The sequence below is a fragment of the Telopea speciosissima genome, chromosome 1 (assembly GCF_018873765.1).
Source record: "Telopea speciosissima isolate NSW1024214 ecotype Mountain lineage chromosome 1, Tspe_v1, whole genome shotgun sequence".
NCBI lineage: Eukaryota > Viridiplantae > Streptophyta > Magnoliopsida > Proteales > Proteaceae > Telopea > Telopea speciosissima.
Genome location: NC_057916.1, coordinates 77,636,377 through 77,661,194, shown reverse-complemented (window position 1 = coordinate 77,661,194; position 24,818 = coordinate 77,636,377). Strand labels below are relative to the sequence as shown.

Here is a 24,818-nt window from a genome sequence, read left to right as displayed (position 1 = left end):
ATAGTTGGGTTTTGGCATTGATGAGGAGTTATACACAAGGGGATTTAGTGAGGCCTGCAACAACAAGATTTGCAACAAATTACATTGCAATTGATAGCCTCATTTCCCGAAAGCATGGGCCGCTACAGATGTTCACCTCTACTGAGTGGTTGACTAGCAATTATGCAAGGTCTGAAATTGGGAGATTTGTTCAAGATCTTGTCACCTCCTCAAAGTTTTGGGCTGCAATGGGCCGACTTTATAATGTTATGATGCCACTCTTTTGTCTGCTTCGAGAGGTTGATGGGGATAAAGAGCAGACCAGGGTAAGATGGTAGAGGCCATGGGATGTGTGAAGAGAAAAATACATGAGAATAACCCAACATCAAACAAGAAGTATTTGAAGATTATATTCGATCGATGGGAAAATATGTTGGTTCAAGATGTTCATTCAAGGGTAATCTTATAAGTATATGACTTTGGTTTCATTTTAAACACTTAGTAGTTAGTAAGTTACTATTTATTTATTTATTATTAGAATTTCTAGGTTTCTAACCATCCATTACAAACCATGCAAGATATTATTTGAATCCGGATATCCAATACTCCAATGATATAGGGTGTAGACCGGATCTATTGCGTGCCCTAAGGAATGTTGTATGAATGGAGCCGATGTAGCGAAGGCCACACTTGCATGGATGAGGTTAGAACTAAATTAGTTGTATAAATGATTGAAACCAAGAATAGAGTGATTGGTGGAAGTGGAACTAATATATATATTTTTTAATACCTCTCTGGCTAAGTATTTTCGGAGGCCACTCGTGGTTTTTGATAGAATGGCTATCCATGCTAGGAGCATACAACGCCTGTAAGTTAGGTTTACCTAATTTATTATATCATTTAAAATTTGTTTTAAGGTTTTGTCTTTTAATATTTCATTTATTATTATGCAATGATTGGTGGCTCAATTATGGGGTACTAGTGCTCGCACACTTAACCCGAATTGCAATTCGAGTATTATCCCGACGGCATCCTCTAGTGGCTGCGAACGTAATCGAGTACATTCGGTTGATACACACCAAACCCGAATCGTCTCGCTTATTCAAAGTTGGAGAAGCTAGTGTATGTCCATTACAACATGAAGTCAAGCTTAAATATTTAGAGCTGAAAGGAGAAGGAGATGATGTAGATGTCAACCCAATCGACATCAACCACCTACTTGACGATGAAGATCCAGTTAGAGCATGGATAGAAGATACCGATAAGGTATTGGTGATGGATCAATTAAGTGAGGATCGCCAGACAACCAAACCTGATCCAGTGATAGAGAGCATCATTCAACAGATGGATGAGGATGCAACACAGCCACCATCACAAGATCCTTGTCCTAATGTTGAAGAAAATGAAAGTAGCTCTAAAGAAGGTTTAGTCAGGAGGACGAGGTCAGGTCATCCGTATGGAGGAACTCAACAACATGTTGATGATGAGGATGAAGACGACGATGGTGATGGTGATGGTGATGGTGGTGGTGGTTCTGTTGCTGCTGCTGCTGCTGCTGATGATGATGATGATGATGACGATGATGATGATGGTAGTGGTGGTGGTGGTGGCCATGGTGCTGGAGGTAGTGGTGGTGGCCATGAGGCTTCACAACATCGTGCTGGGGTTCAGTTCACATGTGAGGCAGGATACACACATACTACCCAAGATATGGATCATGGTCCTGAGCCTGCTGGCCATAAGACTTACTCGCGGAAGCCGCATAAGGGCAAGTCTGCCAAGCGCTCCCACAATCCATATGATAGTGATGTGCTTATGAGTGGCATGGAGTCACTTAGCATTAGTTCTGATTATGCTGGTGCTTCATCATGCCATGGGCATTATGCATCAGGTTCTTCTTCAGGCTATGGACATGGGGCTTCTGTGGGTATGGAAGTTATGGATACGGAGAGAATCAAGCACAAGCACAACCTAGTCTGTCGTGACATTAGCCACTCCAGAGCAAGATACACGATTCTACTATGAGTGGGAGAGTCACTACCATCAGTATTTTGACTGGGCTCAGTATTGTGCTTATGTTTGGACAGTACACAACATCATCCTAGTAGCTCCTATTGTTAAAGACCCTTACAGACATGACTTTGATCCACCCCGACATTCTTCATGGCAATAGAGTGACTCTACATGTAAGGAATTTCATCTTTTAATCTTTTATAACAATTTCAAAGTGCTGCACTTGTCTGGTTATTGATTATTCACAATTCTTAGTATATATGCATGATATATGACACAAATTGCTTGTTTATATTGTTTTTTGTGTCCAAAAGTGTATTTTCATATGTATTTTGATCATTTTCATGTGTTTCTGCACCGATCGATACGTATTTTCGATACGATACGATACGTCTCTTAAAATCGCCTGACCGATATGATACCCGATACCGAGACTTAAATCCTTGCCTATTAGTATTATCTGAAAAAACTATGATTCAAGTCAAACTTCAGATTGTTGTTTTATATACTGGTTAGTGGGCCTTTTTAAACACTGTATATTTAGTACGCTAATGGGTTGCTTCTTTTGGTCATTTGTTTGGTTGAACCATTATATTATTTTGCTATTTTGGCGCTATGAACTAAATTTCTTTTTTTTTTCCCGATCATAATAGTAACTGAATTTCTTTAGGTGGAAGAATAATTTCACCCCCCAATGCTGATTTGATCTTCTCCTCTGAAAATGGTTTAATTTATTGGCTTTCATTGTTGTAGATAAATGATCGTTATAAGTGTCCTCTGGATTGGACCTTGATCTGGGTAATAGAAAATATTTGTCTCGTGAAGCAGATATTGGAGTTCGCAACGTTTATACACTTTACAGGTATCGGTTATATCAGGATTTACTCAGTCTGGATTCGAACATTAAAATATTGGACATCGTTTGAGTGATGTTATTGGGTTGTTGAAATTCCTCAGTGAACAAATTTCTTGCTTGATTGTTGTTTGGTGATTCGTTTTGGATTTACTCAGTCTAACTATAATGTCTTTTTCTTTCTGTATTATATTCAAAGGTTGGATTTAGTTCTTATACTTGGATTTTATCAACAAAAGTTATGTGTGTTTACTTTTAATGAATTCCATTATTTTTTCCCTTCATCCTTCCCCTTACTCATCCATTTTTGTTTGCAGTGTTTTGGTTTACAGTGATGGGGTGCATTGTGGTCCTTATTATGCTTTTATCAGGCCAACCCTCTCTGAAGTCTGATCAATGGTGTGTATAATAATAACCTTGAAATGGTGGTGTTTGTAAGCATTGAACTGTTTTGAATTTTTAGGAGTATTGTTGGGACTTGAATGGAGGCTTTCATAATTTACTGTTGTCTGTTAATTTGTAAGTGTTTTACTTAGATTAGGGAATTTCTATGAAAGAATTGTGCTTGATTGTAGGTGGTACTGAACCTATCTGTATTCTTCCAAGTTTAGGGTACTTTTTTGAAAAAACGATATTGTCATGGTTGGTATTGATCCAGATCGGTTTGGATCAATCTAATCAAAAGTATCAACTAGTCCGAGGGGCAAAGGTCTGGTATACACTGTGGTTTAGGTGATCCATGGTTTAAAATATACTGGATCAGTCTGGCCATATACCGGTTCAGGCTGGACAAGACAATAATGAACGTCAAAACCATGGCTATGATATATATTGTGTAGAAGTTGTGAAAAGCTTTTCATCACTCATTCAGCTCTTGTAAACTCATAAGCTGGTTCACTAGTTCTTGAACTTTATATTGGTTACATTGTCTTATTGGTAGTTTTTCTTGTCATTGGCTTTTCACCTTTGGACTGCTCAGATGGGGTTTCTGTGTGGGTTGAAGCGTTGGCTTGTGCAGTCTGATTCATGTTATTGTGACATCTTAATGCTCGACTGTTCAGTGGGCGAGCCTTGGCGCAACGGTTAAGTTTCTCTATTGCATCCTGTTGGTTGTGGGTTCAAAACTTGGAAAGAGTCTCTCCTACGAAGCAGGGGGCTGTGTAGATTGCCCCTCCCAGACCCTGCAGTAGCGGGAGCCTCGTGCAGTGGGACACTCGTTAATGCCCGACTGTCTCATGATTCTGCTTTATAGTTTAGGAAATACAAAACTGTTCAAGATTTCTGTCAAGCTGTTTTTGTATGGTCCAACAGTGTTGTGAGTATATCAATCATTAATTCTTAATAGTAACATTTAAGTTGTATTCAGGTTCAAGTTTCATGACGAACAGGTAACAAAAGAAGAGATGAATTGCGACTTGGAAGAGCAGTATGGTGGTGAGGAAAAGGTGATATTCTTGCAACCTTTATTCTTATTAGTGCATTTTCTCCAAGGATCCTTCTGCTGTTATTTCACGTTGTGTTCATTCTTTTCACCTTTTCTCCAAACAATTGCTGTAGACAAATTCTGGCTTCAACAACACTCTGTTTAAATTGACGAACTACTCCAACCCCTACATGCTTGTCTATATACATGAAAGTGACAAGGAGAAAATATTTTGTAACATGGATGAGACAAACGTAGCTAAGCACATTAGAGTAAGCTACTTATTTGAATAATAGATTTGAATTCTTCACTTTGACTGCTTTTTTTTTTCCCTTTTTCTGGGGGGTGGGGTTGACAGTGGGAATTTGTCCGAGCACATCTAACCTTGTATTTCAGAAAAGGTTTGAAAAAGAAGATGAAGAAAAGAAGCAGAAGAAAAAGGAAAAGGCAGACGGTCACCTTTCGTCAATCATAAAGGTAAATCTATGCAGCATGGCTTTTTGAATCAATGATTTTCTACCTGGAGTTAGAATTGGTGAACTGTTTGCTTTTCTTACTAAAGTAGTTGTTTCATACCATTAGGTTATACGAGATAAGGATCTCAGTGAGCATATTAGGAAGGATTTTGGTTTTGATCTTGTGGATCATAATCAAGTCTGGAGCTTCCGTATTGCAAACCAAATTCCTTTTATCACTTTCAAGGTATACAGTAAGTGTTTGCATTGCATCTCCGGAAGTTTAGCCTCTAGGGACAATGCTTTGTTGAGTTGAGTTGATATACTTGTTCTTGCTGTAATAATTTTTGGGTCGTATTTTTTTAATTGCCACATAGAGTGATTCATGACATGCTCAGTCAGCATATTATTTGAGAGAGTTGATGGAAAGAAAGACAAAGTGCCAATGTATTTTCAGTAGCTTTTCTTTCCTCAGGAGGAAGGGGGATGTAGATGAACTAATATGTTACATTGTAAAATGCAATATTATATGCATTAAAAATAGATTATTTTCTTTATATTGCCTTGGCGGGCGCCTTGGACGCCTTGTTGGTGTCGCCGTGATTTTGGACTCTCTCCAACGCCTTGGTTCGCCTAGACCGTGACAACTATGGTTTTGACATTTTTGGTGGCTATTCTAATCTTAGTGCGCTAGTAGTGTCGGTATATTCAGAAATTGTGGCTTATGTTGGAATTTGCTATGGTGGGGAATTTGTTCTTTTTATAATACAGTTGTCATGGTGTCTAGGCGATCTTAGGCGTTGGAGGAGGGGAAAAATCATGGTGACACCATCAAGGCGACCAAGCATCGCCTAGGCGACCATGGCACCCTCAGAGGAAAGGGTGTCTGGATTCCTAGACGTCGCCTTGATAACTATGTTTTAGAAATCCTTTCCTTCATGCTTGCTTAAGCCATATAACGTATTTGTTATTAGATTTTATGATTTTATGCCAATGATGAGTGGTTTGGTTTGTAGTGTTGGGTTTGTGTTTGTTTCCCGGTGTTTGATTGGTCAAGCCCCAAAAAATATTTGAGGGTTCAAAAGGAAAAAAGAAGGGAGAGGGAAAGACAATGTTGGGATTTGATAAGATGAAACGACAGCCTAGCTCTCTCGTCCTTTTTGTAATTTTGTACCCCCTACCCGGCGTCCTACTACATCTCTATGACCCTCCATCCTAAGGGATCAGCATCGCAGGCTCAGTGTGGGGAGAAGGTTTGATCCCATATATTTATATCTGTATCACTATCAGATTCAAAATATATACTTTCATTCAAATGCGAATATGCAGGTTGAAGCATTGTAGGCTAAAATATGACAGTAATTACATACTCTAGGAGATGAGCTTTAACCTAAATGTAATGTAGTCCTAGAATAGGAAATATTCCTACTAGGAGCCAAGTAGAATCAGGTTCTGGCTAAGCCTGCTGTTTGGGTCAGATTTGGGGCTGTTTAGGTCAAATCTAGGGTTTAGGTTAGGGTTAGGGGTGAGTACAATATATGGTAATGATCAACAGGTCTAGGGGGTTAATTTGATATACAAATACTGGGATTTGGATCAGTTTTAAAATTCCTGCAGAATTAGGGTTATGGGATCGATTGGGGAAGGAGAAGGAATGAAAAAAACACAGAAATTAAAATTCAAACTCACACTGGAATCTACCGGCAGTAGCTTGAATGTTTGAAGGATGAAACCACCTTCGAAGAGAGATCCTCCCAGCTGTCACAGCGTAAAGAGTCGCAGGAATCCACCCACCCTTCCACCTTGAAATCCACAAGGATGTATATACTCGCAAGGGAGCAAGGAACAGCAGCAAGCAGCCACGAAATCTGTTTTTTAAATTCAAAATTCTGTGGGGGAGCCTCCCACGATTTCTCCTTTTATAAATAAAGGCTAAAGGCCAAGTCCTAATACAATCTAACTACCTCCTCACTTAAAATCGTGGAAGGGTCCTAATTGAAATAAAATTACTAATTTAAAATAAAAGAATCTACTTAAAACAACTAATTTAAAGAAGATTCCATGTTAGCCAATAGGATATAAGGACCTATTGACCAATAGGAACACAACTTAAATTAGACCAATTGAACCAATTGGATGCAACCAATTCTAAACCGGTTCAATCTAAAAATAGGAAAATAAACTAAGTATTGGGCTAATCCCGTATGCAACCTATATATCCCTAGTTTAGGCTCATTTAAGTGGCCTAATACATAAAAAACCCTTGGGAACAAAGGCCCTACATGTATATAACCAAAACCTAGGCCTATTTCTAAAGAAATAAGCCATATTTGGTGATTATTCTGCATCAAAATGTGCTTTTATTTCTGGGTTATCTGTTGTCAACTTTTTTTTCTTCCAAATGAAATTATGAACAACTTATTCCGATATTGGATTACGAACATTTTCTCAAGTTCAAGAAAGCGGCAAGTCCCTAAAACTTATCATCTTGGTTCAAATTTTATTTACTAGATTGGAGAAGTATTTTGATGCTTACTTTGATAAAGTAGGGCATGAAACCAAACTACCACTTTGGATTTTTTTTTAAAAACATTTAATCACTTATACATGTATTTATGCTTGAATAAGTGTCACACCATTATCTGCCTAATGGGGCCCACTCTAGTGTATGGGCGCTAGATTGTGCCAGCCTAGTATGGGATAGGTTAAAGGGCTTGATTTAATGCTTTCCATCAGCTCTGGAGCTTTGGGCGTATCGGTCAAGTACCTAACATTTAGTATCAGAGCCAAACACCACGTCACGGGTTCGAGTCACAGAAAGAGCTACCTAGGAGATGGCTACCTGGAGTAGAGTGAAAGTCGTCAGTAAAGGGCTACCTACCGCCAGGCAAAAACCCTAGAGCATAGTAGAGCTGCTTGGAACGGGCTACCCACCGCCAGAGTGAGGGCCACCGAGGACGACGGCTGCGGAAGCGTGGTGGTCTGTTATGTGCCTAATGGGGCCCACTCTAGTGTATGGGTGTTAGATTGGATCAGCCTAGTATGAGATAGGTTAAAGGGCTTGGTTTAACGGTTTCCATCAGCTTTGGAGCTTTTAGCGTATCGGTCAAGTATCTAACGCACTCTCAAACATCCTCCTCCTCGTTCCCCAAGAACTCTTGTTTTTTTTTTCTAAAAATTTTCTTTGCTTACTGCTAGAACCTATACTAAAAGTGGTCCCATGTTTCTGTTTAAGGGTGAAGCTGATCCTTTTTTTTTTTTTTCAAGATCTCTGAATTACCCTAGGCATTTGTAGTGTAGGGACAAAAATATGTAGAGGGAGAACGCCTAATAACTAGAAGACAACTCGAGTAGTTAATGAGACGACTTCTGTATTGTTGCCCTAATGCAAGACTAGACCCAGAATAGGTCTAATCCCAGGTAGGATCAAACATAAAATCTCCAAAGAACAAGAAATCATATGAGGGAAATCCAAGAGAACAATGGAAATCTCAAATGAGGGAACAATTTCCATGGTTAAAGTACCAAACAAAAACCCACAAATATCTAACCTGTTGAAGCAACAATGGTCTTGATGTGGCAATTTTCAAGAAATCGATATGACAATCAGTTGAAAGAAATCCCAGCAGCTTGTAGCACTCTTGAGATCGATTTGAACAAAATTAGGGTTTGGATTCAAGAACCGATGGAAGGGGATGGTGGAATGGAATGGGGAAAGGTGGGGTTGGCTATCTCAGCATTTTCACTAAGGCTCAAGCCAATATTTCATTAATTAAATTCGTGTGCAATGCTGGCCTCCCTTACAAGCTTATATAGAAGACTCAAAAATAGACTTCGACACTAAAAAGTAAAGGCCTAACCCAATACTTAACTAATAAGGTATCCTAAATTGACTAAGAAAGTGAAATAATAAAGAAGCAGACTTAAAATAGGACTCTTAACTAAACTAATGAAGTAAATCTCGTTTTCCTACTTTCTACCTATATTTTAGGCCCATAAAATTGGCCCATTTCAAAGTAAACCCATGGGTTCAAAAGCCCAAACCATATATAACCCAACCTAAGGCTTATGTCTACTAAAATAAGCCCTCTAAGTGACTTATCTACATCATGCCGTCTTCTTCCCCCCCCCCCCTTAAAAAAAATCTGTTTAAAGTCTCCTTTTTTAACCTCTTACAAGTCATCTCTTTTACCATCTGTCCCTCACTTTCATTAGCGGTCACATCTCTCTCCCTCTCTCCTCGAATGATTCTTTCTGTTGTCATCTCCCCACTTGGTCAATGGTGATTATTTTTATGGCCTTTTGGTAAAACATTCTAAATCAAGGTTTGGGCTTGTCTACTTACTTTGGATAGGTGCACTGATGCAGACACGAAGACCTTCATCCGCAAGAAGAAGAAGAAGAAGAAGTAGTCCAGGTGTCCAAGTAGTGTAGTGGATTTCTATGTTTATTAGATCTCCATACTAGTTTTTATTTTGTGTTTTAAATTGAACCGGTCCAAATTGTTTTGAACCAGTGATTCAATTTAAGTGAAGTTGGAATGTTCTTTTGTTATTTGTCTAGGATTTATTTTAAGTTGTATTTTGGACCCCACCCCTCTCCACGATTTTTAAAGAGGGTGTGCTTCGTAATTAAGTCGGCTAGGACAATCTTTCCTTCTCCTAGACTGATTTGGACATGGCCTTTTGGCCTTTATAAATAAGATGAATCGTTTTGGGGGGGGGATTTTCTCACCTCACAATTTGAAAAATAACACTCCAAAGCTGCTGCTCTGCAACTTTCTCTTCTTTGCTGAAGAATTGGGTCTTGTGTTTGATCAAGGCTGGTGGGATTGGTGTTTGATCCAATCAACACCTTGTGGTGTGAAGGCCGGGTGGTTCGTTCAAGCTCTCTTTGTTCTCCATTGTTGCTACATTCAAGGTCTAGTTCAAGTTCTGGTTTTTCAAGGATCATCATTCAAACAAGCTGCTGTCCAAGTACTGCTACAACAATTAGTAAGTTTGGATCATCCCAAACCCTAGCCTTTCTTCTTCTAATCCTCTAAACACCCAAACCCTAGATTCCCCCTTGCATCTTTTGAATTTCCCCACAAACCATATACAGTCCATACCTAACGAACCATAGAAACAGCCCCATTTTTTGGCCGAGTCTCCCTCTCACCCATTGGGAAACTTGATCCAAGTTTAGATCAATTCTGCCTATCCAAACCCTTGTATCTCCTTTCCTCTCTCTTCTCTCTAACCCTAACCCTAACTTCCATTTTCTTGCTGCCGAATGTATTACACCCCTAGTTTGAGTTTTTAAACGTAACCTTCACTGGTAGACTTCCATACATCATCTAACGTTGACCCTACCATCAAACCCTAACATCCACTAAACTCTGACCCTAAACGTAACCTTTTCCCATTATTTTAACCCTAGCCGATCCACCTTTAGAATTAGATCCTGGTTTTTGGTTCCTAGTTTGACAAATCAAATCTAGGACTACATTAAGTGGTAACAAAGCATGGATGAACATGGTCAACCAGTGCTACTAGCAACACCAGATCCTATGGCGAAGGTTATCAGGATGCTTCAACAGATACAAGCTGACCATGAAGCTTTGAGTGATAGGCTGCAGCCAATTGATTAACGTCAAGTTATTCCAGTAAGGAACAACAATCTACCACTTGAAGAAGATAAATATGAAGTACAATCCAAAGTTCGTTGCCCTAACAGAAGGTACAGAGAAGACAGGGTACATCAGAGAACTCCAGAGGCTCGAATTAGCTTTGAAGACCATTGAGATCTTACTTTAATGCTGATACTAGTATTCCTTATCGATGCTTTAATGATACACAAAAGATCAAGCTCGATCTAAAGGAATACGATGGCAGACACAATCTACAAGTATTTTATGATTGGTTATTTGCTTTAGATGATTATTTTGATTGGTATGATTTGTCTGAGGCTAGAAAGATGAAACTTGCACGTGCCAAGCTAGTGGGTTCCGCCCGTGAATGGTGGAGAACTATTGAAAGGGTTTTGGAATATGAAGGCACTGCACCTATTAGTTGGGTGTAGATGAAGGATGACCTGAATAAGAAATATCTACCACGACACTTCTGGGCAAAGTTACAGGACAAGTTAAACACCCTTTGCCAAGGGAATTTGTCTGTGGCTGAATATGTGCGGTAGTTCGATTCACTCTCTTCTCGTACTTGTATTAGAGAGAATGAAATTCAGGTGTTATTTCGATTTCGATTGGGATTGAGGAGTGATATTAACAAAGCTATTGGTGTTGCTAATGTGGCCAGTGTTGGGGATTGTTTTGAGAAGGCTCTTTGGGCAGAACAATTGTTGGCATCTACTGGTAGACGGTTTGTTATTCCTGCTGTCAACAACCGGAAAAATCTCCCAGCAATGTTGTCCTAGATAGGTAGGAGACCTACTAGGAGCCAGTTCAACCAGGTTCTGATCTGAACAGGTCATCTGACTGGGTCAAACTTGAGTTTTAGGTCAAAATTAGGGTTATAGTTAGGTTTAGGTTAGGGTTGTTTTATATGGTACTGATAGGCAGGTGTAGGGAAGTCTAATGGTATAGGTTTTATGATGTTTGAGTGAATGGAAGTAGGTTAGATGAGTTGGACAGCAAGATAAGGTTATTCGAGACAATTCCTAATGGAGGTAGGAGAAGGGGATTCTAGGGTTTAGGATGGTTGGGGTCTGATGAAACTTGGATTGACTGTCAATAATGATGTAAGGGATGTATGCTGAAAGTTTGGTTTGAAACTGATGGACAGATTTGAAGTTATGGAGGAATCCTCGTTAGGGTAGGAGTGAGGGTATTAAGTTAAATAGGGTACTAGAACTAGGGTTAAGAGATATGATTAGGTTACTAATTTTAGAATTAATATGCCATGAAATCAACTACTTATTCTGAGCATGAAATCAGAATCGATTATGGTTGAAGGTCTGATACTGTGCTTTGATGGAGGTAGGGGCAGAATGGGAAATATGAGAAGGTATTCAAATCAGGTCACATGAATTCAAATGAATCACTTCCCAAATTAGGGTTAATGGAGGTATGGTGAAAATCTGAGTTCAATCGGATGGCTGGTTTGGTAGATCTAAAAAATCACCTTGTATTTAACCTTCTAGAAGGAAGAAGAATAGTTGCAGAATTTCTTACTTGTTGCAGGTCTTCAATGGAGGCTGCAGCTCTGTGATAGAAGGATAGAACCACCTTCCAATTGTAGAGGGTCCTCCCAGCCATCACGGTGTAAGGAGTCGATCGGATTCCATCAATCCCTTTCCACCTTGATAGAACAACAAGGATGCATAGTCACATGGAGCAAAGGAGCACAGCTATGGCAGCAAACAAAAGCTTTTTCATTAATCAAATTCGTGTTCAATGCTGGTCTCCCATACAAACTTATATAGAAGACTCAAAAATAGACTTAGACACTAAAAAGGAAAGGCCTAACCCAATCCTTAACCTATTTGCTAACTTATACCGACTATGAAACTGAAATAGACTCAAAATAGAATCCTAATCTAGCCCAATTAAACAACTAAAAGAAAAATTAAGAAGAACACTTAAATTGAGCCACTGGTTCAAACCAGCTTTGGACTGGTTTTGTTACACCCGCACCCCAAACATACCCTAATACCTCAGGGCAAATTAGACCTTGTCAAAGTGGTAATGCCATATGGCCATGGTCAACACTGATGACCTTGAACTTAAAATATTACTAAAATTATTCCCTCGAAGTCCTGGAGGTGTGGTAGATTCTTCCATATCCATTTCCATTTTTGGTAGATTCCTTATGCTAGGGCTAACCTAGGGTTCCATTTGGCACTCAAGGTGAAGCTCGGCCCTAGTAGGGAGCTCTAATGGTGTTGACCTAGACTTATATGATCTGCACTTGTAGCCATGGCTGTTGAATCCCTGTTTTGAACCTTGAAATCCCACCCTTGGACCAATTTGAGACCAAACCCTTGTGTGACCGTGGATCCATAAGGAGAGCCTAGGTCCTAGTTACCCTAGGAAGGCTTAGACACCCCCCTCCATGACCTTTAAGTGCTAGGGTGCTCCAAGCTTCAAGCTGGAGAGGAAGCCCTTTGAAATCTAGGAAAAAGGTTAGCGGCGAACGCACGACCGGATCCACCAATCGTGGTACCGTTCGTCAGTCTTCCCAGTGTAATCCCTGTGAATTGGCCTGGACGGATGAAGGAACGGATTCACTTTGTTACATCCGCTCGTGGGTCAGTTCGCTCTCGGGTGTGTCTCAGGGATCGACTGGATGCAGGGGCGGACTAAGGTAGCACATCCGCTCCCTCTCGGAGGTGTCTCAGGACCCGAACGGATGCACGACCGGATCCAAGCAAGACGCTTTAGGCAAGCACGTTTTTCTTGATTCATCAAGTTGCGTAGATAGAAGAATGTGTGATCTCCTTCATGTCCGGATCAAGCATGACCGCATTCCCGGACTGGAAACCACCTTAGATGACGTCAATTAATCGACAGCATGGACGGGTTTACATATGCCAAGGTGTTCATGAATTCTTTTTTCTTTCATTTCCAATTAAAGGGAGCGCATTAAGTTACTTACGAAACGTTCTCGTACGTGGGATAGTTTAAGACGGCTGTATTGAATGTCTCACTTTGGTACTTGACCACTCGGCCGTCTTGCCATAAAACGTGAGAAAGGCGGCAGGATTACATTTCTTCTTACATACATATTACCGAATTCCTTGTTCAGCGGGTGGACATTGGATTGTGAAGTAGGAAGAATCCCTTTCCTCATCAAGGTAGGGCAACTAATTTGTCTTTACCGAATAGGGGATATGGCTTGCCTTCTACTAAAATGGAATCCCCGCTGCTCGGTGGTTGGACGGACAACAAAACAGTGGCTTTTGCTGTCATAGTAGGGGTCATCGCTCAACGTATCGCCTCGAGAGAGTCGCTTGCAGAGAAGGGAATCTTTTTGACTTAGCCCAACAATCCAGGAAATCGCGATGGAAAAAAAAGCGTGACGAGAAAACTAAGAAAAAGATGTTAGAAAGTACCGTAGATCCACTCCCTATGTTTTCACCTTTTGGCCTGAACGGAGTCGGGGGCAGATTCACCTTGTTTTCCTCCGCCCGTGAGTCCGCTCGGGCTGTTTTGGTTGGAACTTGATTTTAACCTTGGGGGCCTAGCATGGGGCTCGTCTATGCGTGAATTAATGATTGCTTTTGTATTCTTAGGCTACCCAACTCGACGGATAGCTTGTGCACCGGTGAGATTCATGTCAACCATGTCGGGTGACACCTGTGTCAGGTGAGTGGGTTCTGGGTGACTTTGTTGGGTTTGAACATATATAATATGCAATCTTAAACGTGCTATTATATCAATATAAACATTGTGCGCAATGCATTATTTTTCTCAAATGTGACTGTTATGAATGTGATATTATTCTCACCATTGTATTGGGTGGCGGTGCTGGGTGTGCCGGTACCGGAGCCCCAATTTATTTCATTATGAAAAACTGATATGTTCCATCCTGATCTGTATGTGCCGTGCCGTGTTGGTACTTGGGTACTAGATGGAATGGGACGTTGACGCACCCGGAATACCTCTCGGGACGATAGGACTTGTATATAGTGTAATTGTGGCTAGGATGCTTGTTCCCTTATGCTACGACCCTTGCCAACAGGGGTTTATGTATTGGATAGTCTGAGCACCTGTGGTCTGTGGAGGTGGGTGAGGCATGGATAGAGGTAGTGATGGCTATTGGAGTTTGCCACTGGGTGATCGGATGGTTTCTACCGGCATAGTTTCCTATGTGATAAAATAGGTTTCACTGGGACGATAAGTCAAGTGACTCTCAGTGTCTCCCGCGTTATCACAGTAGCATACACTTGACTTGTAGAATTGTGTGTTAGGTGAAAAATGAATCTAACATTAGCATGCATCATTCTGCTTGATATTGATTGTGTGTATGCTTGTGCATTCCCCTTTGCTCTCTCACTAGCTAGTGTAGCTAACCCCGTTGCGCAACCCTTTTTAGTTGTTATGCAGGAGGTATTACTCTTGATGAGCACCGTTGGATGCGAATAAAGTGGAGCCGATGGCTGTGACTTGGATGTAGATGTACACCCAAGGATGGTGCCCTTATGGCAATTATTTATCATTTAAATTTCTGTATACATTCCACAATCATGTATAAACTGTATGTTTATTTATAAGGAGAGAATGAATGGTTACGAACATTGAAATTGTACTATGTGTTATCATTAGAGAACCGATGCTCTATAATTTCACATGATTTAATTTAATTTCGCTTTTGCTATCTCTGTAGTTGGAACGTTTTATTTCACTTTGGTACGTTCCTCTCTGTTATCATAATGAGACGACAGGGTGGACTGTGGCTCGGGACACTGTATCTGTGATCCTGGTAGGTATTGGGATGACGCGTGTTGTCCCTGTTGCCCCCTATTTTGGCAAAATATCTTACATCGGGATGGGGGCGTGCCGGAGTGGTATCAGAGCAATGATGCTCTGCACCGACCACAATCTGGTGTAATCTCTTGATTTACTCTTCACAATTAGGTTCTAAAGTAAAAATCTCAAAAACATAAATGAGTGTGTGCACACATAGGAGAAGACTGATTGGAGTGAAAACAAGAACCTAGATAATAATAGGCAACATGGAAAGTAGTACTTGAAACATAGGCTCTTAAGTTACAATTATGTAATTGGTTGTTGGGTCTGAATAGGTGATAGATGGACATATATATATGTGATAATTCATAATAAGCAATGAATTAAACAAAATCTACCCACAAATTACCAACAATAATCCAAACAAGAGGAAACAAGTAAATATAAGTATATATATGTAAAATTAATTGCAAATTCCAATTGTTCCAAATCTTCCTTGAAGGCTATTGTATCCTTCTCAACTCAAAATCCTTGATCTCATCCATCCCGAAACAAATTACATCCAACTACCATGATTGATCCAATTCTTGCTTGGGCATAACTGTGCCCTTTCCAATTAAAACATAAGATCCCAACCTATTCCAACTCAAAATACCTGATTTGTTCCACCCAAACCAAGGGTACATTCATCCACCATACTCTAAAAGTTTTCAAATTATCTAATCAAAAGGGGAAGAAAAGGAGTAAAGCAAGAAAACTAAAGAAAAGCAAAATAAAAGAGTTCCACAAATATCCATCTTAAGACTTGAGAACCAAAGGAAGAACTGTTCAAAAACAATTTCAAATTTGCTGGAAAGAACTGGGCTAGTCATCTGCACCATCGCCACCACCGTGACCAAGGAAGGTGTTGATGTCGTCCACCCCTCTCTTTATGCCCTCGAGCTGCCGAGTCTGGTTGGAGAATTGCTTCTTAACATCATCAAAGCCCTCCAACATCCTCAGGTTCAGTCGCCTGATAGCTAAGAGAATATCATTACCAACCCCAGGTGCACCAGAAGAGCCTGTAGCAAATGGCTCGGAACCCATGAACTCGATGTCATCATCACTGTTGTCGTCATCCTTGGGCTCTTTACTGTCCCCCTACTTGACCTGCTCCCCCTTACTGTCATAATCATAGTATAGCCCCATCTTCTGCAAGGCATTGAATCCTATGGGTCCCTCAATGCTTGTTTCCTTGGGCTCACGGTCTAAGTCTACCCCAAAGTACAGAAAGATACGGGTAAGCAGTCTACCATATGGCAAGTTGTTGCGGGCAGAATTCATTACTGCTTGAGCCATGTGCTGGATGACCACATGCGGTAGACAAATAGGCTGACCAGTGTACAGAGAATGAGCTAATACTGCAGACATCAGAGGAGGCTAAGTGCTGTGTGCTTTAGAAGGAGCCAAATTGGTCCTGGCTATGAAAATAAGAACCTGCTGTGAGGGGGGGAACCTAGTGGTTGGGTCATGTGCAATGGAAACCTGGGGACGCCCCCAGTAAGGAGGAGTGATCTGATGCCGATGGTAGGAGCTAAAAGAGCTAGGGGCAGGCTTAAAATCACAATAGCTGAGGTTGGGAAGATTGACATGCATAGTCTGGGTCTTGTGCCAAGTATGACCACAGATAGAGCCTGGAGCAAGAATCCATGTTATTGATACGTAGCTGAGACTTTCCTGATTTTCTGGGCTATCCTCTTTCCTCTTACTTTCATTTTTCATTTTCCATTACTCACTTTTCTTATTCCATTTTTTTTTTTTTCCTCTACTTTGTTTTGGAAGGATCCATGTAGCAGACCATTTTGTCAGTATCATCATCATCATCATCATCACCATCACCATCATCTTTAATATTATCATCATTAGCATTATCATTATTTTCATTATCATACGTGCAGAGAACCTGCAATAATTAAATTCTTATTTTCCTTGTGGTTCTGTTTATCTAACTACTGAAGTGGGTTACAGGAAGAGGTTTATAAAAAGTTTAAAATTCTAACGGAATACCAGCGCTTTTGGCTGTGTGCGAAGGATCAAAACAATACTTATCGTCCAAGCAGGCCATTGACTATTCAGGAAGAGCAGCAATCTGTAAGTAATGTTGTCATATCTTATTTGTTTTATTAGTTTCTAGCACCTATATTCAGAAGTTATCATAAATCGAGCACTACATGTATTGCTTTATTATTATTATTTTTTTTCTGTTTTCGCCTCCTAAAATAAAATCTATTTATCCAGTCACCTATATCATAAGTTATCATGTAGATAGATGCTTTGCTATACTTCTTGGTGCTCTCTGTTAAAGAAAACAAGGTGGGGGTGGCCTACTCCTTCATTTTACTTTCAAAGTGGCATTACACAGTAATTGTCATCCTGATTTTTGTTGATGGGGCCCTTTGGTGTGTGTGTGTGTGTTCATTGCTTGGGATATGCATTCTGTAAGTACTGAATGAGTTAGTCGTTGCTCTGGTTAGTGCTTCTTCACTAGATGAGGAGAATGCAAATTCTAGAAGAAGATTATAAAGCATTGATATGAAAGCTGTTGTTTTTCTTCACTTATTCCACTCCAACTTTTGAACTTGGCTTGTTATTATTCTGATCCCTTGTTTCGTTTGGTTAAGGGTGCCGTTCCCTTCAGCGGACTATTCTTTACTTTGTCAAAATGTTTCCCCTTATGAAATTTGCAATATGAAAATCCACAACCAATATGCCCTTTGTGATGTCATTAAGGAGAAAGTCACTTGATTGTTGTTTTTGGAACCATATCTTGTTGCTGCACTTCTATTTTGGAACGCATTGTTAAAATACAAAGCTTTCTTGGATGTTTTTCCTCTCTCAATATTGGGATGATGTAGGAGCACTTCCTTGTACCGTTCCAAACCTGTTTGAGAGCCCTGGCCGAGAACCAGACCCGAATTTGGATTTGGGTCTACTAGGATTAGATATCTATTTTCTTTATTAGGATGATATGTAATCTTCTTAGTTTTGGAAGCTTTTCTACGTAGAATATTTGGTTTCCCAGTTTGAGTTGTTCTTAGTTTCCTAGTCAAGAGTTTCTAATTTTTAGGAGTCTTTTTTATATATATACGTAATGCGATGGAGCATAATTGACAGTTGATTTAGAATGAATTGGTTTTGATTTGTTATGGTGTGGCGTGGCTTGCTGGCCATCATGGTCTCTCTCTCTCTCACATCTCTTTTTCTTTCTCTCCCATCCACATGTGAGCTCCTTTCTCTTTCTTTTTCCTCTATTCTTTATTTCTGCTATTCTATTTCCCCTGTTGTTTGCATTACTGGTTGAAGTGGATTTTGGGCAAAGGATTTTGTTCGTTGGGAAACCTAAACCTTGGACATCCAAACCCCCCCCCCCAACCCAATTTAGAAGGAATTAGTTTTGAAATGCTGTGGTGTGGCATAGCCTGCTGGTCATCATGTTCTCTCTCTCTCTCTCTCCCTTGCCCTTAGGTTACTGATTGGACTGAATCATAGTTGTCATGGCGTTGCCATATCGATGCCATGGCGTCATATCGCTGGAGAAGTGGGCATATCGACCACCGATATGGATGATGTAAGAATATCGACCACCGATATGGATGATGTAAGAATATCGACCGATATGGCCTCCATGTCATCGTCATGGCGCCGCCATGGACGCCATACCACGACATATGGCCATATTGGGCGACATGATTGTTTCGAATTATAAAACTTAACTTTTTAACAATAATTTTTTTAACCATTTTTTATTTTAATGCTTTTTCCTTAACATAAAAAAAATTAAAAAAAATCAAATAGAAAAACACTAATACAGTATTGACTAATACACAATCACATATTCACATCAGCAATTTTTTTTTAATTTAGATGGGTTGTTTATTAGCTTTATTCACTCAATATAAATTACGTTCTTGTAATTGGTTTTTTTGTTTTGTTACTTTTGTAATCACTTTCATATGAATCTCAACTCTCATGATTTGTCAACTTTATTATCAGCAAGACTATTGCTACCAATTATTTGATAATCCATGATTTCATATACACTAACGGATATTACACTTTCATGAATTAAACCATAGTAGGTTAGTAGTACACTTCCATGTTAATTTTTGATGTTATAGGGTATATATTATAGCATACTAAATGACATTAAAAATAGAGAAAATAAAAAATAAAACATAGGCGATATGATCGCCATGGCGGGCGACATGTCGATATATCGACATGACACCCCTCCACCGACTTGGATCGCCGTCACGACGTGACAACTATGGACTGAATATTACTTGGATTCAGTAGGGTTAAGAGGCAGATTCTCCCCCAAATCCTGGTTCGATTGGAGATCCCTTCGAAGAGTTCTAACATATGATTCAAAGACCCCTTTTACCGTTGGTTTTGTATATGACTAACAAATTATGAGGTTGAAGACAACCCTTTCCCCCACGATTCCTTTTCTTTCTTTATTTTATTCCTTCATTTTCCCGCACACTGTTTCTTATCCCCTTATATCGCCCAATAGCATTTTGATTCTAGTTTTTTTACAAGTTTGCCACTCCCCTTCGAGAACTAGTGATAAAGTACAGGTTTGCCATTGTTTCCTTATAACTTGGGTAAATGGTGGGCCCATAGTGAACCCAACAGGGTATTTTATTCCCTGGCATTGCCTCATGGGGGACTTGATAATTAAATACATGAGCAAGAATCAGTGAGGCCCCACCTTTATCCTTTTTTTTGGTGGGTTGGGTGGGTGGGGATAAGGAGGGTGTTAAATATAATATATCTTTCTTGCCCTTCCCCTCCCCTCACACACACACAAAAACCAAAACAAAAAGAATTAAAAAAAAAGAAGGGTAAATTACAGATCACCCCTTGGTTTTTTGAAAAAACTCAAATTACCCCCTCTACAGTAACGGTGTTAGTCTGCTGTTAGTCATTGGTGTGAAAGGACTATTTTACCCTTGTACTAAAACATTAGAATTAATTTACAATACTACCCTTCCTTCATGTTCAACCCTTTCTTTTTTCTTCCATCTTTTTCTTCCACCCATCCCTCCGCTACCCTGAAGTTCGCGCCACCGCCACTACCACCAGCACCATCAACCCCACCACAACCACCGCCATCACCTAAAACTCTGAGTTGCAGAACCTCTCCATCGCTCCACATCCGCGAGAACCTGGATTGCTTTTATCCAAAGAGCAGAAGTGATTACTAAGCCGGTGCAGGGCTCCTGCAGCCTTGCAACAGTTCTGGTCCCTTTAAACTTGCAGAAGAATAAGCTAATGAAGAAATAAACCCCATTATCTCACCCCAGTAGTCCAAACTCCAAATTCAAAATTCCAAACCCAGATAGAGAAATGTATAGCATTTCATTTCTTAATAGTAATTCATGAAATTCAAAAAAAAAAAAAAAAAAAAACTAGAGCCCACTTTCTCTTTCTTTCCAGAAACATACTTGAGCTACACTAGTTTTCTCCTCTCTCCAAAATCTACAAACTACAATGACAGAGATTAAGCTAAAAAATAAATAGATCTTGATTACAGGGAACGAATTCTGAATTCAAAAGCTAACAAAGTAAAATTAAAGATCGATACAAAGAGTGTCGGCAGCGAGCAGAGAACCAGCAACGGAACCTCCAACGAGCAATGGAGAGGTTCTGCAACTCAGAGTTTTAGGGCTTTTCGTTCGAAATGAAATGGGGATGAGTGAAATGCAGATGGGTTTAGTTTGAGGGATTCACATCGGTTCAGTTAGAACTGGGTTTAGTTTGATTGAACCAGTTGGGGTGGAATTTTCATGGAGATATTCTTGTTCGGAGTGAAGGTCTTGAACTCAGGCACTGTTTGGAACATGAGTTGCAGATGTGGGATTTGAATCAGGGTAGTTCAAGTCACTACAGAAGGGTTGACATCTAGGATGCTCGATCACCGTGACCCCTCCATTAATGACCTCTGCTGTGACCTCCTCCACACGTCCCTCTACCTCCTCACCGTGACCCCTTCATTAATGACCTCCTCCGTGAGCTCCTCTACACGTAGTTGCAGGTCATATGAGGAAGAGGATCAATTTTAGGGTTTTTAGTTACAAGGGCAAAATCGTAAATCAACACTGTTCAAGGGTAGTTTAGGGATTGAAATTTATTTAACTAGGTGACGTCATCACTTAACAGCATAAAACTTACGTCAGGGACTAATTTGGCATTTTGGGGTCAAACCAGGGGGTGATTTGAGTTTTTTCAATAACCAGGGGGTCATCTGTAATTTATCCAAAAAGGGATCAGTGATGTCCCTGCAAAATATTAAAGGGGGTACCCAGTGCAGGAGGCTCCCACTACTGCGTGGTTTGGGGAGGGGCAGATGTACGCAGCCTTTCCCCCACATTACGAAGTGGCTGTTTCCTTGATCCCTGCGAAACATTACCCAGCATAAAATCGTCTGATACGTGGTGGTTAATGCCAGGGTATTCGGGTATTCAAACTGGAGGAAGGTATGTCAAAGCAGACTTGTCTCTTGGGAATTCAATCCAGCTGTAGTGGAACTTAAGGGTGCTAGATATTGGACGTTGAATTAAATTTTTAAGTTTGAAATCAAACTGTTTGCTTAGGCTCAGCCAGTAGTTATGATAAATAAACTTTATTGAAGGGATGAAATTATTGTCAGAACCCCAATTTCCCTGCCAAAAGTATTTTTGTAACCCCATTTGTTTTCTTTATGATTTAAACTCCTGGTTCTGGCTTAGGCATTTATATCAACAAGGTGGTTGTTTCTCTAATGTTATTGCTGCCTAGTAGATGGAAGACACAATTATTAATTTTTGCAACCTTCCTTGTAGGTTGGTCAGTTGAGGGAGGTTTCAAATAAAGGGCATAGTGCAGAACTTAAATTATTCTTGGAAGTGAAGCTTGGGCCAGCAACGGTTCTTATTCTTTTTTTTTCCAATTTAATTTAATACATTATCAAGTTTGCTTGAATCGTGTATTTTTGCAGTCTCAATGCTTTTCTTTAATGCCATACAGGATTTTGATCATATTCCTCCACCAGCCAAGACAAAAGATGATATTCTGCTTTTCTTCAAGCTATATGACCTAGAGAAAAAAGAGTTCCGGTGCTTAGTGTTCCTTGCCCTCCTATTGTTTCTTCTCAGGAATTTTTTTTTTGGGGGTAAATCAAATATCGGGATTGATTTTAATTTTGTAAGGTATGTTGGAAGGCTTTTTGTTAAGGGTATTGGTAAGCCTGTGGATATCCTAACAGAACTAAAGAAAATGGCTGGCTTTCAACAGGATGAAAAAATTGAAATTTATCAGGTTCATCTCTTGTCCTTTATTGCAATTTTCTTTCTTCCGTGTCCCCCCAAGTGGGAAAATAATTCCATTTAATATCTGCTGCGGAATTGTGGCCGTTTTTTTTTAATTTTTTGTGAACTCCACTTTGTTATACCCCTTACATCAAGAATTTGTTATTTATACAAGTTTCATGCCCTTGCTTTTGTGCTGACCAGAAAAAGCACATTGTTACACACATTGACAAGGAATGCACTTTTCGATCTAGCCAGGTATCTATTTATTATTTAGGGTAATTGTATTGTTTTCTTGTTGCTTGCTTTTTCTGTACTGATTGATATAATATGTTTCCTTGTCTACAGATTGAAGATGGGGACATTATTTGTTTTCAGAAGTCTCCTCTTGACAATTTTGGACAATACCCTGATGTTCCATCATTTTTGGAATTTGCATATAATCGCCTGGTATGCTTTTTCTGAAATCTGAATGAGTTTGTCTATATTGACTAAGAAGGCATTGGTGAACTCTGATTGTAAGTTATATCATAAATGACATTCTACAGTGAGGTTAGGTTAAACAGTAATAGCTAATTTAGTGGTATATTATGTCATAAATCAACATTCTACAGTTCAGCTGAATTTGTGGAGATTATCTAACGACTTAGCTGCTGCTTCTGATCGAGTTCTCTCTCCTTCCGTCATGTGACCCCCGCTTTCTCCGGCCTCCATCACCGGCCCCTCTGGCCAGGTATCTTTGTCCTCCTTTCCTCCTCCCTCCCCTTCCCACCCTCCGCAGCCATCCCATGCCCCTTCTACCTCCCCTCTTCACCCAGCTTGGAGTCCCTCTTTGGTCCAGCTCCCTCTTCTTCTTCAGACGGTCTCCCTCTGCACTTTGTCTCCCCTTCCTTTGCCGATGGCTCTAAGATTGTTCTCTACGCTTCAGGTCTCCTTGATGGCGAAGCCTCCTTGTTGGAAAATGCTCTCGTTGGTCACTTCATTGATAACCGCCCACCATTCCACATTGTAAAGCTCTCTCTTTCCAAACAATGGAGACCTCTTGGGTCTTTTGAGACTTTCCTGTTGGGGAATGGTTTGTTCATATTCAAGCTCTCTGACTCCATGGATAAGAATCGTGTCTTGGAAGGAGGGCCTTGGCTGGTGTGTCGAAAACCAATTTTTTTGCGCCAATGGACTTGCCATATCCAGCTCCAGCTTGTTTACCTCTCTTCTATCCCACTCTGGATCTCCTTCCCTGGGCTACCTTTCCATTATTGGTGCTCCAAAAGCCTAAGTTTGGTCGGTTTTTGTCCTTGGTACCCCCCTGCATTCAGATGCCAGAACCAGCAGGAAGGATAGGCTCGCTTTCACCTGTATTTGCGTTGAAGTTTCTGCGGATGAAGCTCTCCCTTCAACCATCACCGTTGTTGAAGAAGATGGTCACTCTTTTGTGCAAAAATGTTGCCTATGATTGGTCTCCGCCCCACTGTCTGATCTACAAACCTTTCGGCCATGCCTCCTCTCTCTGCCAACCAAAGGCCTTTGCTGTTGGGGATGAAGCCACCATTGAAGGTACCTCTGTATCGGAAGTCTCTCTTGCTTAGAATCTGCTGCTTTCCAGTGGGTGAACTCACTCCCTTATGATCCCTGAAGAGACCACTGCCAATAATATCATCCCTGTTTCTGGCGGTGATTTGTCCACCCATCCAGCCACTGCCAAAGACCAAAGCACCATTTCGGTGCATAGATAGCCCTGCCGTGGAAGAACCAGAACCAGACCCCAGCGGAATCACTATCGTCCGAGAGAATCTCCGACTTCTACTTCTCCTATCGGTTTGTCCGCTGGGCAAAAGCCAAACTCAGCTTTGCCCCTTGGTCGAAACAGTTTGGCAGCTTTAGCCTCAAGCTCTGACGGTGATGTTGAACCCTCCGCTTCTCTCATTTCTCCTTCTGATCGAAGTGCCTTGTCCAGTTGCGATCTGGGGGAGAGCCCTGCTGTCGATCTTGAAAAGGAGACCTCTGCGTCAGGATCTCCTTCTCTGGCGATTGATATTCCTCTGCCCCAAAAGCCTGTAACATTTCTGCAGTTTGGGGACCTTCTCCCTCTCCTTGATGTCTCTATCCCCAGTTGCCATCCTTCGTCGTTTTCCCCCAGGCCTGACCCTTTGAGCCTGGGGGTTACCCCCTTCCTCAAAAGATTTTCAAACCCTTTTTAGTCCCACGATCCCCTGTGGTCCCTACTCCTTCTTTGGCCATTCCTTCTCAGGCCCATCCCATCACCCACTTCTTTTTGGTTGATCCTGCTGGTTTTAATGGGCCAACTCCTTCTAGCAATTCGACCCATTGCTCTAAACCTTCTGTCCCGACTCACCCA

The 24,818-nt window shown here is 40.6% G+C and overlaps 1 pseudogene; it reads left to right on the top strand.

The window, feature by feature from the left end:
- Window positions 1-22,950, top strand: part of LOC122655057 — a 28,870-nt pseudogene extending 5,920 nt beyond the window's left edge.
- The last annotated feature ends 1,868 nt before the right edge of the window (window positions 22,951-24,818 follow it).